Source organism: Sitophilus oryzae, unplaced genomic scaffold (assembly GCF_002938485.1).
Source record: "Sitophilus oryzae breed Bouriz unplaced genomic scaffold, Soryzae_2.0 scaffold_482_pilon_pilon, whole genome shotgun sequence".
Lineage (NCBI taxonomy): Eukaryota > Metazoa > Arthropoda > Insecta > Coleoptera > Curculionidae > Sitophilus > Sitophilus oryzae.
In genome coordinates, this window is record NW_022147065.1 from 1,250,054 (window position 1) to 1,263,961 (window position 13,908).

Genomic DNA, 13,908 nt, shown 5'->3' on the forward strand with positions numbered 1-13,908 from the left:
AATATCAAATTATTAAGTCATGAGAAAGTAAACATGAACACAAGTAATGAATACAAGCGAAAAAAAAACACATAGGTAGCTTAAAAATTATACTAAACAACTTCAACGAACCTCGAAACAAACTTAACTAAATTAGAAAAAAAAAACTTAACATTTCAATTAAAGATGCAAATGCCTATTAAAACATAACACAAAAATTTATAACTAATGCATTCATCAATATTGTACTAAATAATGAAGTAACATATTAGAAACTTCAAAATATCTTCAGAAGTAAGAACAGTAAGAGATACAGTAAGAGATCATTAAGAGATAGCATCACTACTTGTTTAAAAAAGTTTGATTTTGACCGCTAGAAAGTATTAAGTCTTTCGCACGTAACAAAAAATATGTTTTTAATTGTTATTACAGAGTCCTGAATGAACCGGGAATTAATAATTTTGAGTCCCGGTTCTTTGATGTTCCAAAAGAACCGGGAATTTCCGAGACTTTCCTGTACCCAGGATTTCCCGGTCATGACGTGCTAATATTTAAGGAGGTGATTCTTGGACCTATTCTAAGAAAAAAACTTCATATGAATATGTGTCCTAAACATCTTAACTTTTCAGATACAGGGTGGTAAATTTTTTTTTTAATCTTTAATGTTATATTTGATACACGTCTTCCATGCATCAAAATGCATATTTTTATATACAAAAAAAATTATTTCTTAATTTCTTTCCAGCTGATGCAGAAATGATTTCTGCATCAGCTGCATCAGATGAAGGGTAGCTCTTCGAACTCCCAGCTTTAATTCAATTGCAGTTCTGTTCCCAGCGGGGCAGGTTTATGTGACGCATTTTATAGTGTCTTTATCTTCCTTACAGAGCTGCCATTTAACGTCCTTCGTTACTATCATTCTCTACTATATGTGATATCAGCCTGCAGTTCTTAAAAATAGAGCTGTGAGAGTGTCCACAACTAATAGAGAAAGATCCGCTCTATGCGGACAGTTCATACACACGAATTGTGAAGTTCGCAATATAAATAGGTCTTTTATTTACGTAGTTCATATGACAACGAAATTTGCCATAATGGCAACTACCATTTTACTACTATAGCAAATGGCAACTTTCGTTTTTAATTTAGAAAGATATGCTAAAAAGTCAAATAATTTAGCTACAAATTGCTTAAAAATCATCAAAATCGCTCCACAACAACACAATATCTAAAACTTTAAATACATAAAAAAATTTCGTGCCGGTGAGTGTAGATACTTATATTTAGAAGTATAATATTTCTAGAGTAGAGTAAATAAAAATATAACGGTTAAATTTCAAAGAAAGAGTTAACAGTAAACTTCCACAAAAAGTGTTTAATTGTAATACTAAATTACCGGTAAAATAATTTACCCTTTCTTCGTTCACCGCATTGCTCGAATAGCAGTCATTAAAGCGTCGGTAAGAAACTCGTGCACACTGCATTCCGCCATTGCGAGCTGCAAACCTTTAAGACGCAACATCTGAGCTTTCTAGGCACTGGCGATATTAAATATCTAGACAGAACATTCCATTTATAAAGTCGCATTTCAGGCAGCTCCACTTAATAGCGATACAAAAACAATTTCCTCCATAATCTCACCGACTGAAGAAAACTAAAGTGAAATTCTTTAGAGATAACATTGTAGAGTGCGTTGTTTAAACAAATTAAATAGTTACCAGATGCGGGATATGCAGCGTTTATGGGATATAGGATGGTATACCTTTGGAATTTAAGATCTTTGGAATCTGTAAAGTTTACAAACATTTATTGCACTATAATATGAATAATTATAATTCACTCAACAAAAGATATCAGAATTTGATAAAAAAAAACAATGAAATTTATTTACATCGAAAAGTAAAAATTGGCCAAGTGCGAGACGGCCTTCATTATCTTCATTATCTCATTATCTATATAACATTAGACACTATATTATTATAAACTTTTTTTCCGATTTAGCTGAAATTTTGAATGCGCGTATAAGTAATTAAAAAAAATATGAAGAAACACATTACTAAAAATTGTATTAATCAATAATAAATATGTAAAAATACGTAAAAATTAAAAAAAAAACGATTAAAAAAAGTCGCCTTGACTAGGATTCGAACCTGCCTTACTACGGCTCAAACGTCATAGCAGCGTAAAGTCCAAACCTATGGTCCAAACGCTTTAAACCACGCGGCATAATACACTGTTATATGGATTGATTGTTTCGTTATTAGTAATTATTTTTGTTTTTGAATATTTATTAATTTGTTTTTTTTGCGTGTTTTATGTTATGTCTTTCACCACTAGCAACGCTTAAGACGTCTTGAATTTAGCATGCGGACTCTTTAGCATGCGGAGATTTATTCAAGAAATGTTTTTTAAAATGATTCTTCATTTTAAAAAAAAACACGTAACGATGGCTAATTCCAAGTTACTTCCCAAATAGTCGTCCAAGAACTCTGTATAGTGTGACCAACGGATCTGTAGCTACGGGGTATCGGCAGGGGAACGCAGTTGTAAACAAAACACGCCCAATTTCATTCATAAAATAGGCGCGTACGGTGTTATATGAAAATAATGTGTATCATAAATATAATACTCAGATTAATGTTTTTTTTCAAAAAACTTTATGCTGTTTAAATCGTTACTGTTGAGTTAGCAGATAAACACTAAAAGCTTTTATTAAAGCTCCCTTAAATATTTTGAATCATTTTATTATTGTGTTGTTAATATAATAGAAGAAATAATTACAGCTGGGGGTTGGAACTTTTGGTGTTACACAGCAAAATAAAACGCTAAATCAGTACAATACACCAAAACACTTTTAATTTTACGCTGGACGCACGTTTCGCTAACCATGTCTGCCATCAGCAGATGATCAAGACTGAGTCTTGAGGTATATTTATTTATATATCTGTACTAACTATATTTTTTTCTATAATACATAATTTTAGATATAACTATTTCCAGCAAAAAAAAATCTTGAAAATAGTTAACTTTGGAAGCGCAAACAAAACATAATTTTACTCACCAGTAGATCCAATATTGCCTATTACACCAGATATGGTATCGCTCCGCCAGCAGTTTTTAAAGGTTAGGTCATTGTCTACCCATATGTTTCATCCAAATAGATAATACATGGCTATATTTTCAAATTTCGCGTATATATTTATATCTCTCTCTGTAATATAATGGGCCGCTCCATTAATATGTATCTGTTATTTTGACATTTACGCCAAAAAAATTCATTTGATTTTAATAACCCCCTAAGCGTATCCCTGCAAAAGGAAAATTCGATTCTTCCTGCAATTTTTGCAAAAGCTTTCTAATTGTGGGGACGAGTTTGAATTCGAGATAAAATCTATTTATCAAATTCCTGACCACTTCGAAAAAGTCGTCGAGCTTTTCGACAGCAGTCTCACGTGGTCGTTTCTTTCCAGAGCTGGATATGATTTTATCGGGGTTAGTTTTCAACCTTTTTTTTATCTTCTGTGTGAATTTTTTTATAGCCGATACGCTAACTCCGGTATAAAGAAATATCCGCTCAAGTTTACGCTTAAGCGGCAACTTAAGCGAACTCTCTGTAGCTTCTTCATCGCAAACCCTATTATGAACACAAGGAAATAAACCAAATGAGATTTCATCCACGTTATTATTAACTTACCTATATAAATTAGCTATTATTTCTCCTGTCTGACTATGTAGCGTCTTATACCCTTAACAAATTTATTCATTTTAAAACACAAATATACGATCAAACTTGATATTAATAATTAAAAACTACGAACGAAAAACATTATAACAAGATAACAAAACAATCAAACACAACTTAACTGTCATACGAAAATATAGGAATAAAGTTTAGGATAACCGGTATAAAATAATGAATAAAGTAATAATGATCAAAAAATGACACCGCCACTGGATATTTCAATAGTATTCAATATTCCTACTCTTTTCAGAAGAGACCGTGAAGTTGGGGATAAAGCAAGCGAATAGGAAAGGCGTAAAAGCCATGGCAACCGCGTGGTAACAAATCCTGTGACGTACTCGCCAATCATGTTCGATGAATAGGCGGCCATGCGCGGCGATGCCGGTTTGCCAATGATATCGTTGAAAAATCTTCAACTTTCATAATAAGCAGATTATACAGAATGAAAGAAATAAGTTATTAAATAAAACATATAGAACAATATGAACTACGTTAAAATTCCTTAGTAATATACGTCAGAATATATGCTAAACACATTATATATAATAAAAATATATTAAATTTATAGTTCATGTCTGGCAAATTTGCTATTTTATAGATAAACGTGGCAATATCGATTTTTTTTTCTCGCATTCCTTCCGTAGCTTCAGATCCGCTGGTCAAACAGTAGATGTCATCATTTTATAGAAGTGTATTTATGTAATAATGGATTAATGGTTAATATATCGAACAATGAGACATGTCAACTAGAGTTATGTGGGTTTTCAATTAAGCAACCTAGGGTATCTTCAAGCTAAAACCTATACCGGGTGCGTCTCAAAAGTGGCTCACCCCTATAACTTTTTTATTTTTCTGATAAAAACGAGATTTCGTATGTTAGTATATGACATAAATTAGGATTTACTGATGTATTAAATTGTTTTTGGTCGCTTCCTGTTTCACCGGAAATGCCTACAACTTTTGATTTTTAAAAGGTACCTTCGGATTTTTTTTAATTTTATTCGATAAAAAATGACATTCTGAATAGAATGACATATCATATGTCAACTATTGACGTTCTCGCTTAATAAAAAATCGTATTTTAAATTTCAATCTGGAGGGTCATGGCTATGTTAAAAATACTAATTCTTAATCAAGGATTCTTGAAAAAAATAGATTTGATCGTCTAATGTTTTTATCTCAATTTTTTCAAATGGAACTAGGGTGGATCATTAGCATATTTGGAAAAATCATTTTTTTGCGAATACTTTGATACCACACACTTGGTATTGCCAGTCAAATTGTCCTTATGAATTGCATGTTTATGCAGTTTCAAATAAACCATATCCGAAAATGTCAAAAGTTGACATATGATATGTCATTCTATTCAGAGTGCCATTTTCTATTGAATAAAGTAGAAAAATACCGAGGATATAATATTCGTTAAATATTTAAAAATCAAAAGTTGTAGTCATTTCCGGTGCAACTGGAAGTAGCCGAAAAGAATTGAATACGTCAATCAATCCTAATTTATGTCACATACTAACATAACAAATCTTGTTCTTTATCTGAAAACAATTAAAACAATATGGGAAAATTTGCGGTGAAAAGACAGTTCTAAAAAGTTTTCGAAAAATATACAGGAAAATTTAAAAGAAAATGCACGATTTTCAACATCTTTTTCTAGCAAAAAAAACTCATAGCCGTGTTCCTGGGGTCGAAAGATACCACCCCTGAAAATATTTATATTTATTTTAATTAATATTTTCAAAGGAACCCTTATCAGGAAGGTTCCTAATTGGATATCTTTAGGCATAAACTCTTCAGACCAAGAAGCAATTTTCCTCACAAAATAAAATCACTAGTAACATATCCATTCGTTCCGCCAGCAAGTACTGCTTTATTTTTCTTGACAATGACCGATTTTGATGATCTTTTAAGCGATTTCTAAATTTCTCTTTCTAAACTTCTCTTTCTAAATTAAGAATTAAATTTCCCATCTGTCAATTATACGAGAGAAAACAAAATGTTGTTATTTTGGTAAAAGTTTGGAAACACCCTGTGGAATATGTTAAAAATGCAAGGAATTTACAAATCATCTTATCAAAAAATAAACTATCGAGAAAAGAAGCACCTAGATAATACAATGATTTTCGAATTCCTTGCTTTTTAACATATTCCACAGGATGTTCCAAACTTTCACCAATCAATAGCAACAGAGAACCTGTAAGTAATTGAAAACAACGGGATAACTCTATCAAACGGTATTGAAAAATATTTTGACGTATCTTTTCCCACTTGAAAAGTCGAATTTGCAGAAATCGCAAACTTATACCTACGTTTTCTAATTATTTCATCAACTATAGATATTAGTTTAGTTTTAACCATCCGCTGATGGTGCTAACATGGTTAGCGAAACGGGCGTCCTGTGCAAAAGTAAAGCGTTTTGGTATATTGTGGTGAATTAATGTTTTATTTTGTTGTTGTAATACCAAAGGTTCCAACCCTCAACTGTAAAATAGTAGAAGCAAAGAACAGAAAAACAGTCAGTTTAGTGGGTCTACTAACAAAGCATTGTAAGCTGAATAGCCATCTAAAGCAAATGAGATTGACGAAAGAAGTGTACAGGTTGCGAGCTCTAAGTCATTATAATTACTAAATAAGTTGAAACCAAAACTATCTCGTGTAACTTTGTGTCCACTGGAGAGTCAGTTGCTGTTGGCATTAAATTCATTATTTTTATTTAATTTTTTAATGTTAATTTCTATTTAATGAATATTGAAAGTTCGAATGTATTCCTTCTTTTAGAGGCTAAAGGCTAATAAAAATTACAAATTTGAAGTTTCGGAAATTTATAGAAGTACCTTAGAATTTTGATGATCGGTGAGTATGCGAAATTAAAGAATTTTGGCTAGCGATAAGATATAATTATAGATATATTGACAATCTAGTCACTTATAGTATGTCCCCTTGATCACTAAGAATCAGGAGTCTTGTTATAACCACAACACGGTTACGATGGGGTCAAAAGTACCGGGAGTTGCTTCGATAAAAAGATGGTACAGCTGTACCATACTTGACGGGGTCACTGCATTGTTCTAGAAATATGTGTAAGTTATTTTTTGGATAATTAGGTGTGCTGGATTTATTAAAAGTAAACTTTTTTCAACAACTTAATAATAATTATTTCCACTTGACGCTGGCAATTTGTTGGTGGGCATTGTATAGTTCAGATTTCTATGATTTTTTTTCTAAAAATTAATTGCTAGTAAGATGAATCGCCTATTTAAAAATAGACATATTTCTTTAAATTCAAAACATTCATTTTTAAGACACTCTGTATAATAAATAAAATTATTGATTTTTAAAATATTATTCGCAAACTAGGGAGAGGGAAATCAGGCGATGAACAGAGATAATAGTTGTTAAATAATAGCTTTTAGACTACCATTCGGGACGCATTGATGATATTTTGGTTCGTGAGTTTTGCGACAAAGAATGTTTATTTAAGGTAAAGTAAATGTTTTCTCATTATTTAACTAATGTTAACTATAGCATATATTTCATTTTTCTGTGGTAATATTCTGTATTAAAGTTTTTCCTTTATTTATTTCATCTGAGAATATATAAATATAACCTTTGTCTGCATTTAATGGAATCTGAAATAATTTAAGTTTACAAGTAATCTAAATACAATCGGTTTACTGTCCATCCGTGCCGTCATGTTTGTGGTTCAGTGTGATAATAAGGGCCTTGTTGATTGTACTAACATTTTTCGACCGTGCATGGGCGAATATCTTAGCTCGCAAAAGGGCAACCAGAACCAGAAACAATAAATATAATGACTTATAATCTAAAGATATTTGCACTAGACCTTCAATTTTAGCGTCGATCTCTGCAAACAAGGACTTCGTACCTACGCGTGGGGACCCGTTAAACCTCTTCAGTTTTGAACGATATAAATGTGGCATGTTTTGAATGTATTAAACTATAAACCTAGGTATGAGGACAGATTCTATATTTTATTATTATTTCTCTTTTATTTAAGTTCAGAACAGCATAGTTGGATTCTCCGGAATAGTGATCGGGGTTTTTTCTGCCGTGCTCTTTTACGTGAGAATTCCAGGCAGAGTACGGCACTCCATTCATTTCATTTAATAAAATAAGTAGGGCTATTTACAAATTTAGCGTTTTTTTACATAACCTATTCTTCTCAAATTTCCCAAAATATTGCTTCTGTCGAGGCGCATCCGAGGTAATCACAATAAAAAAATATTTAACGCAACGTAGATTAATTTCTTACATTTAAATTCTTTGTTATACAGTTGGCCGAATTATTACCTCTTCAACTTTGTTGACGAACTTGGGTTGTTACACTACACTAGTTTAAAAATAGAATATATTAGAAACTAAAATGTTTGGTTTTGTAAATATCCCCATTCCCAAGTACGTAGTGCTAAACTTTGCGTAGCAAAATTGTTAAATAGTCAGTCCATTGCAATAACTTTTTCCATCCAAACATTACAATGTCGTTTAAATTATAATTTCTCCGATAAAGCAACGACGTATTTCGTCACTACGTTCTGTTAATACACGCTGTTATCCAGCTCATTAAAGATCAAATGCTTATTGCCTGGCTCTCTGCCATCAAGCAAAAGCAGCAATCGATGCGTTGCAGTGTTTTAGATGCTAACAATCACATTCCTATTCAGAACTATATCCACGGTCTCGGTCTCGACTACAAAGCTGAATTTCTCTAATTACTAGGATGGGGTATTTCACCCTGGATGCTGTGGGAATTTCAGTTAAGATCTTTAAGAAATTGAGGAATAGTTATGGATTTCTAAATGATAGTTAATTGAAAATATATCTTAGAATAAAGCTTCTTTCTAACGCTTTTAGCACTGCAATTTAAAATTATGACAACAATTATTTGTTTAATACTGATTTTTTTTTCAAATTTTTAATTAACGGTTTTAGTGATTAATTGCATAGGCGTGAAATGTATGATGCAAAATGAGGTTGAAATATGCGAATTATTGCTAACTTTTTTAAATATTTATATGTTTATTAAAATAAACTACAAAAAATCAAGACAAACAATACAGTGTGGTCCGAACTGTATTCCGGAAACTTCGGCAGCATATTCTGCAGATAAAAATAAGTAGAAAAGGTCGTATAAATGTATGTCTTAAAATGCTTAGTTTCTGAGATACAGGGTGTAGAAATTTCATTTTTATTTCGATTTTTTCCAACTAATTTCTGAAGTAACGTCAATATTTGCATGAAAATTGGTGTCTGGGAGTTTTTTGACATGAATAATTTGATTTTGATGTCAATATAACTCCTACTAATAGGTGGCGCCACCTACATGTGTTTTGACTGTTTTGAAGAGCAATAACTTTTCCTCCGCACCTGTATAAAACTACTGAATAAAAAAATATACATTTCCGTGACTTTTTACGTAAAACATGTCCCTTGGTAAAAATCGTTACGAGCAACCGTTCTCAAAATATTTAGAATGGAAAAATAGTCAATAGATAACATTATTGACAAAAAATAACACGTTGAGTAGATAGTTATTTGACCTGAAATAATAAATTTCAGATTTTTTTTAATTAATCATAAATTATTCTGCGAAAAAATCATGATAAAACAGTTTCTGTTGAACATTTGGCACAAAAACATTTTAAATTTATGATTTCAGTCTAATAACTATCTAGTCTCAACATGTTCAGTTCTTGTCAATAATGACATGTATTGATAATTTTGATTTTAAATATCTCAAGAACCATTACGCGTAGCGACTTTTACCAAGAGACCTTTTTTACGTAAAAAAAGTCGCAAATGTATATTTTTAATCAGTTGTATTATACAGGTACTGACGAAAAGTTATTTTCCTTCAAACCAGTTAAAAAGTCTAGCGACAATCCAAATTTATCATATCAAAAATCTCCCAGACACACACCCCTTTTCTCAAAGTACTTTCAAAAAAAGTAAAGGAATCAAGGTCAAAATTTGTGGTGGCTTCAGAAAAATAAGTAAACATGGAGTATAAATAAATATCATTAGTCAAATATTAATCTTGTGGAATATATATCATCATAAAATGATATATAATTAAAGAAATATCATCGTAAGAACAGATATTTTAGGAACGTCTAGGTTTATTTATTTCACTGAGATTTATGAAAAAAAGTTCTTTGCCTCGGGTATAGATATCGACACGTCGTGGAAGTAGAGACAACAAGTAATGTCAAAAAAATCCTTCCTCGCCCTTCTCCGTAATTTCAAGAGTAGTTTCGAGGCGTTTTTAATAAGTGAATGTAAGTGAAGACAAACGGAAATAAGCAGAGACAACCGGAGATAAGCCGAGACGAGACAAAGTTAGGAGAGGAAACACGATCTTGACCTTCGGACTGTTTTCCTCATAGTGTAGAGGGCGCATAAGAATGTAGAATGGTATGGGAGGGGAGTTAATCACCGCTAACTTAGAGATCTATTGTGTCCCTCTTTCTTGAGCTATCATACAGCCTCAGGACAAAAGCCAGTATGTGAGACGGCTTTACAGGGGTGAGTTTTCTATCTCCATAATCGTATCAAACTTCAATGGTTGTCGTCTCGGCGCACTCAGCGATAAGGTATTCTGGCGTTTTCCCGTTTCCCCCCCAGAATCTGTATTCCGTTGTTCGTTGTTAAACTTGTAAATTTAATTATTTTTTATAGTAGTCAAATTATTTCGCAAGTACCAATCTATAAGGATTTGCGCTAATTTTAATTAAAGAAAAAACAAGTCTCAATGAATATTACGTTGTAATATATGTAAACCAAAATAGGTGACTGTATATTTGTCAAATTAACCCATAACCCAAACTATGTGCTACTATGTATGCGATATATAATTTATATAATGCCATTGAACACAATATGCAAGTGGGTTGTTAAATTCCTATGTTTATGCGTTATAAATAATAATTTTAATAATTAGCTAAAGCGGTGATATTAGTTTTAATGCCAGTCTGCCAGAGAAATGGTATAATAGCGTGACTCAAGCATTTAATAGCGGACACGCCTTTTATTACCAATTTTTGTAGCTCAGTGGTAGGCGTTAGAAGCTTAAGAACTTTAATTTTTAGGATAGTAGTAGTTTCAGGACAGTTATTATATTTTTAACATTTTTTTTGAGAAAAGCTAAAAAGTATATATTTATTTATTAACATCTCTGAAACTATCGAAATATATTTACTCATATCTTAGGATTATGGAAAGTCATATGAGAAGAAGCCAAAAACGTAATAATATACAAGGTGTCCCATTTAAAAAAAATATCTCGATCCACTCACACTTTTTTGGGCCACCCTGTAGAACTTAAGATATTTTCCTGAAATACAACTTAGTACATACTTTAGGCTTGTCCAACCAGACTTAAACAAAATTCCCAAGTTTTTCCTGTAATTCCCTACTTTTCCGTTCATTTCCGTTAACTTCCGTTCCTTAAAAATCCTGTATAATTCTAAAATTTAACAAAAGCACTACTGTAAATTTTAAGTAATTAACAACTATGTTTTATGCATTTTTTTTTCTACTGATAGGTATATAAAGAACATAAAAATATCATTTGAGTATTTGAGATACCTTTTGGCGATTTGGCACCTTTCAGCCAATAGAATCTAAAAAATAACAAATTGAAAAATAAGTCACATAGAACTCCAGAAAACAAGACAACTAAAAAAATACTTAGGCAACAACTTTTCAAATATGTTTTATTGAAATTGAGCTATCTATACAAAACCATCAATCATATTTTAATATATTTTTTGGAGATGTTTTTCCTGAATCATGCCTACATAATTTCAGTAATTTTATCCTTGCAGGAATGAAGGGGGACCGTTTATCGATGGTATATGAAAATTTGATGTAACAAAACTCAATTTTGAGATAACTTGTGTTAGTAATATTCGTAATACGCATATTACGAAAAAAAAATATAGAATAAGGAATAATACACTAAAATAAGTAGGTAATCATGTTCTGATCTTGAAAAAACTATAATAAAAATGATTCTCAAAAATAATAAAATTAATTCAAAATCAACCATACTATAAGACACACTAATTAATTAGTATATACTTGGAAATAGGTTTTTACATTTTAGGACCCGGTGCCAATTTTGAGGTTTTAAGACGTGTTTTTTGAGGTTGAAAAAATTCCTCGGTCCCACCCTGTCGATTTTGTCAAAAACCGAAATATCTCAGATTTCAACTAAAATATGCTAGTTCATTTTACGTGGAATTGACTACCGCAAACCGTTTTTCGATATCTGTAACATATCTTGAGTCAGGGGTGGAATCAGGAATTTATTTTAGGGGGGGCCAAAATAAAAAGCAATGTAGAATATGCTTTTTAGGGCGCCATTTTTAACCCAAAAGCCTAATATTTTACACAAATTACAGAAGTTAGGGGGGCCCGGGCCCCATGGCCCCCCTCTGTATCCGCCACTGTCTTGAGGTATTTAAGAATATCTACAAAAGAAATATTTTTTTTGTTTTCCGAAATATTTAACAACGAATATATCTGGAACAAAAAGTGTAAATCTCAAAAACAAAACGGGTTCGAAAAATGCATTTTCAGAACTACAACATATTACTAAATAACCAAAAACGATTTTTCAAAATTTTTTGAAAAAAATCCTCGGCTCGTCAATTTTTCGAAACCGTTTTTCGATATCTGTAACAGATCTTGAGTTATTTGAGAATATCTGAATCTAGAAACAAAAATCTGTTTTCCGAAATATTTTAAAACGTATGTTTTATAAAAAGAGTTTTTTATCGCAGATTTTATTAGACGATTTATATGACACAATGACTCACCTGTTTTAGATCTACTGTGATAGTGACGTATTCGTATTTAGGCCCGTAGTGGAGCGCTGGACTTTGCCACCACCGATTGCTGCCGTCAATAGCAAAGTTGATGGAGTGTCTTTTTCCTTGATCAGTAGCGTAGTCGTCGCATATACCACATCTAAAACAGATAAGCTTGTTTCATAAAGTTATTTAAAAGAGTACCTATTTCATTGTAAAAAATGTCTATACCGCTGTGGCGGATTCATCTTTTCAAAAAAGTCCTATGAAAAGAGTTTTTTATCTTCTATTTTATTTTCTAAATTTTCATACAGTGCAAGTGGAGAAATACGCATATGATTTTTTTTAAATACATATTTAATTTTAATTATTTGTATTATAAGTAGGTTAAAGATGTGTATCGATAGTATCATGTGGGTTGCTTTTATTATCCATAAGCCAAATGTCACGATGTCTACATAACAATTTATTATTTGCATATATTATACCAATTATATTTAAACCAATAATTATTTAAATGTTTTGATTGAATCAATGTATTTACATTAATAGCTATTAACCGACTTTTTTCTATAAATTTAAAAAAAAACAACCTTTCCAGAGTTAAATGAATAGTTATTTCTTTACAAAACTTAGCTATTTTTAATTACTTATCACATTGTTCAAGTGGAACTTTCTGAGAATCTGAATTATTGGAATTTGGATATTAACATAAATTAGTAGTAGATAACTAACCTTCCTCGTCCATTTTCTGACAGTTTACAAAACTCTTCACGTCCATTTAGCCCACAAGTGGCATTTGAAGAGATCACCGCTTTCGTGGCCAAATTGAATATCGACGGCCACAAAGCGTAGCCCTTCGTTTGTGATGAGGAAAATGCATTTTTCTTGTGGTGGTTTCCAGGTACTAGTTCTTTTCTAAAATGTTTTAGACCTGAAACAAATAAAAAATATTGTTTAAAAAATATTTATTTCAAGTTATATCAAATATGTCACTAAATATCGAAAAACCTGAAATTATTGATTTTTAAAATATTTTTCACAAACTAGAGAGAGGGAAATCAGACGACGCGCGACGATCAGGGATAATAGTTATTAATATAATAATAATAATAGCTTTAGACTATCATTCGAGACGCATTGATATTATTTTGGTTATTGAGTTTTGTGACAGAATGTTATTAAAGGTAAAGTAAATGTTTTCTCATTATTTAACTAATGTTAACTAAATCATATTATTTTGTTTTCTTGTTGTAATTCTGTTCTAAAGCTTTTCTTTATTCATTTGATCTGACAAAGATAATATATAACATGTGTATGCATTTAATGGAATCTATTTATGCTGTA

General features: G+C 31.4%; 1 protein-coding gene across 1 annotated transcript in view; it reads right to left on the reverse strand.

Annotated features, from left to right (window-relative positions):
* The window catches only part of LOC115886326 (laminin subunit alpha-1-like), a 113,321-nt gene extending 99,832 nt beyond the window's left edge, over positions 1–13,489 (reverse strand). The window contains exons 1-2 of the mRNA XM_030905420.1: positions 13,297–13,489; positions 12,571–12,721 (exon numbers count right to left, since the gene is read on the reverse strand). The gene's annotated coding sequence lies outside the window, so the exon portion shown is untranslated. The remainder of the gene's footprint in view (positions 1–12,570; positions 12,722–13,296) is intronic.
* Between the last annotated feature and the right edge of the window lie 419 nt (positions 13,490–13,908).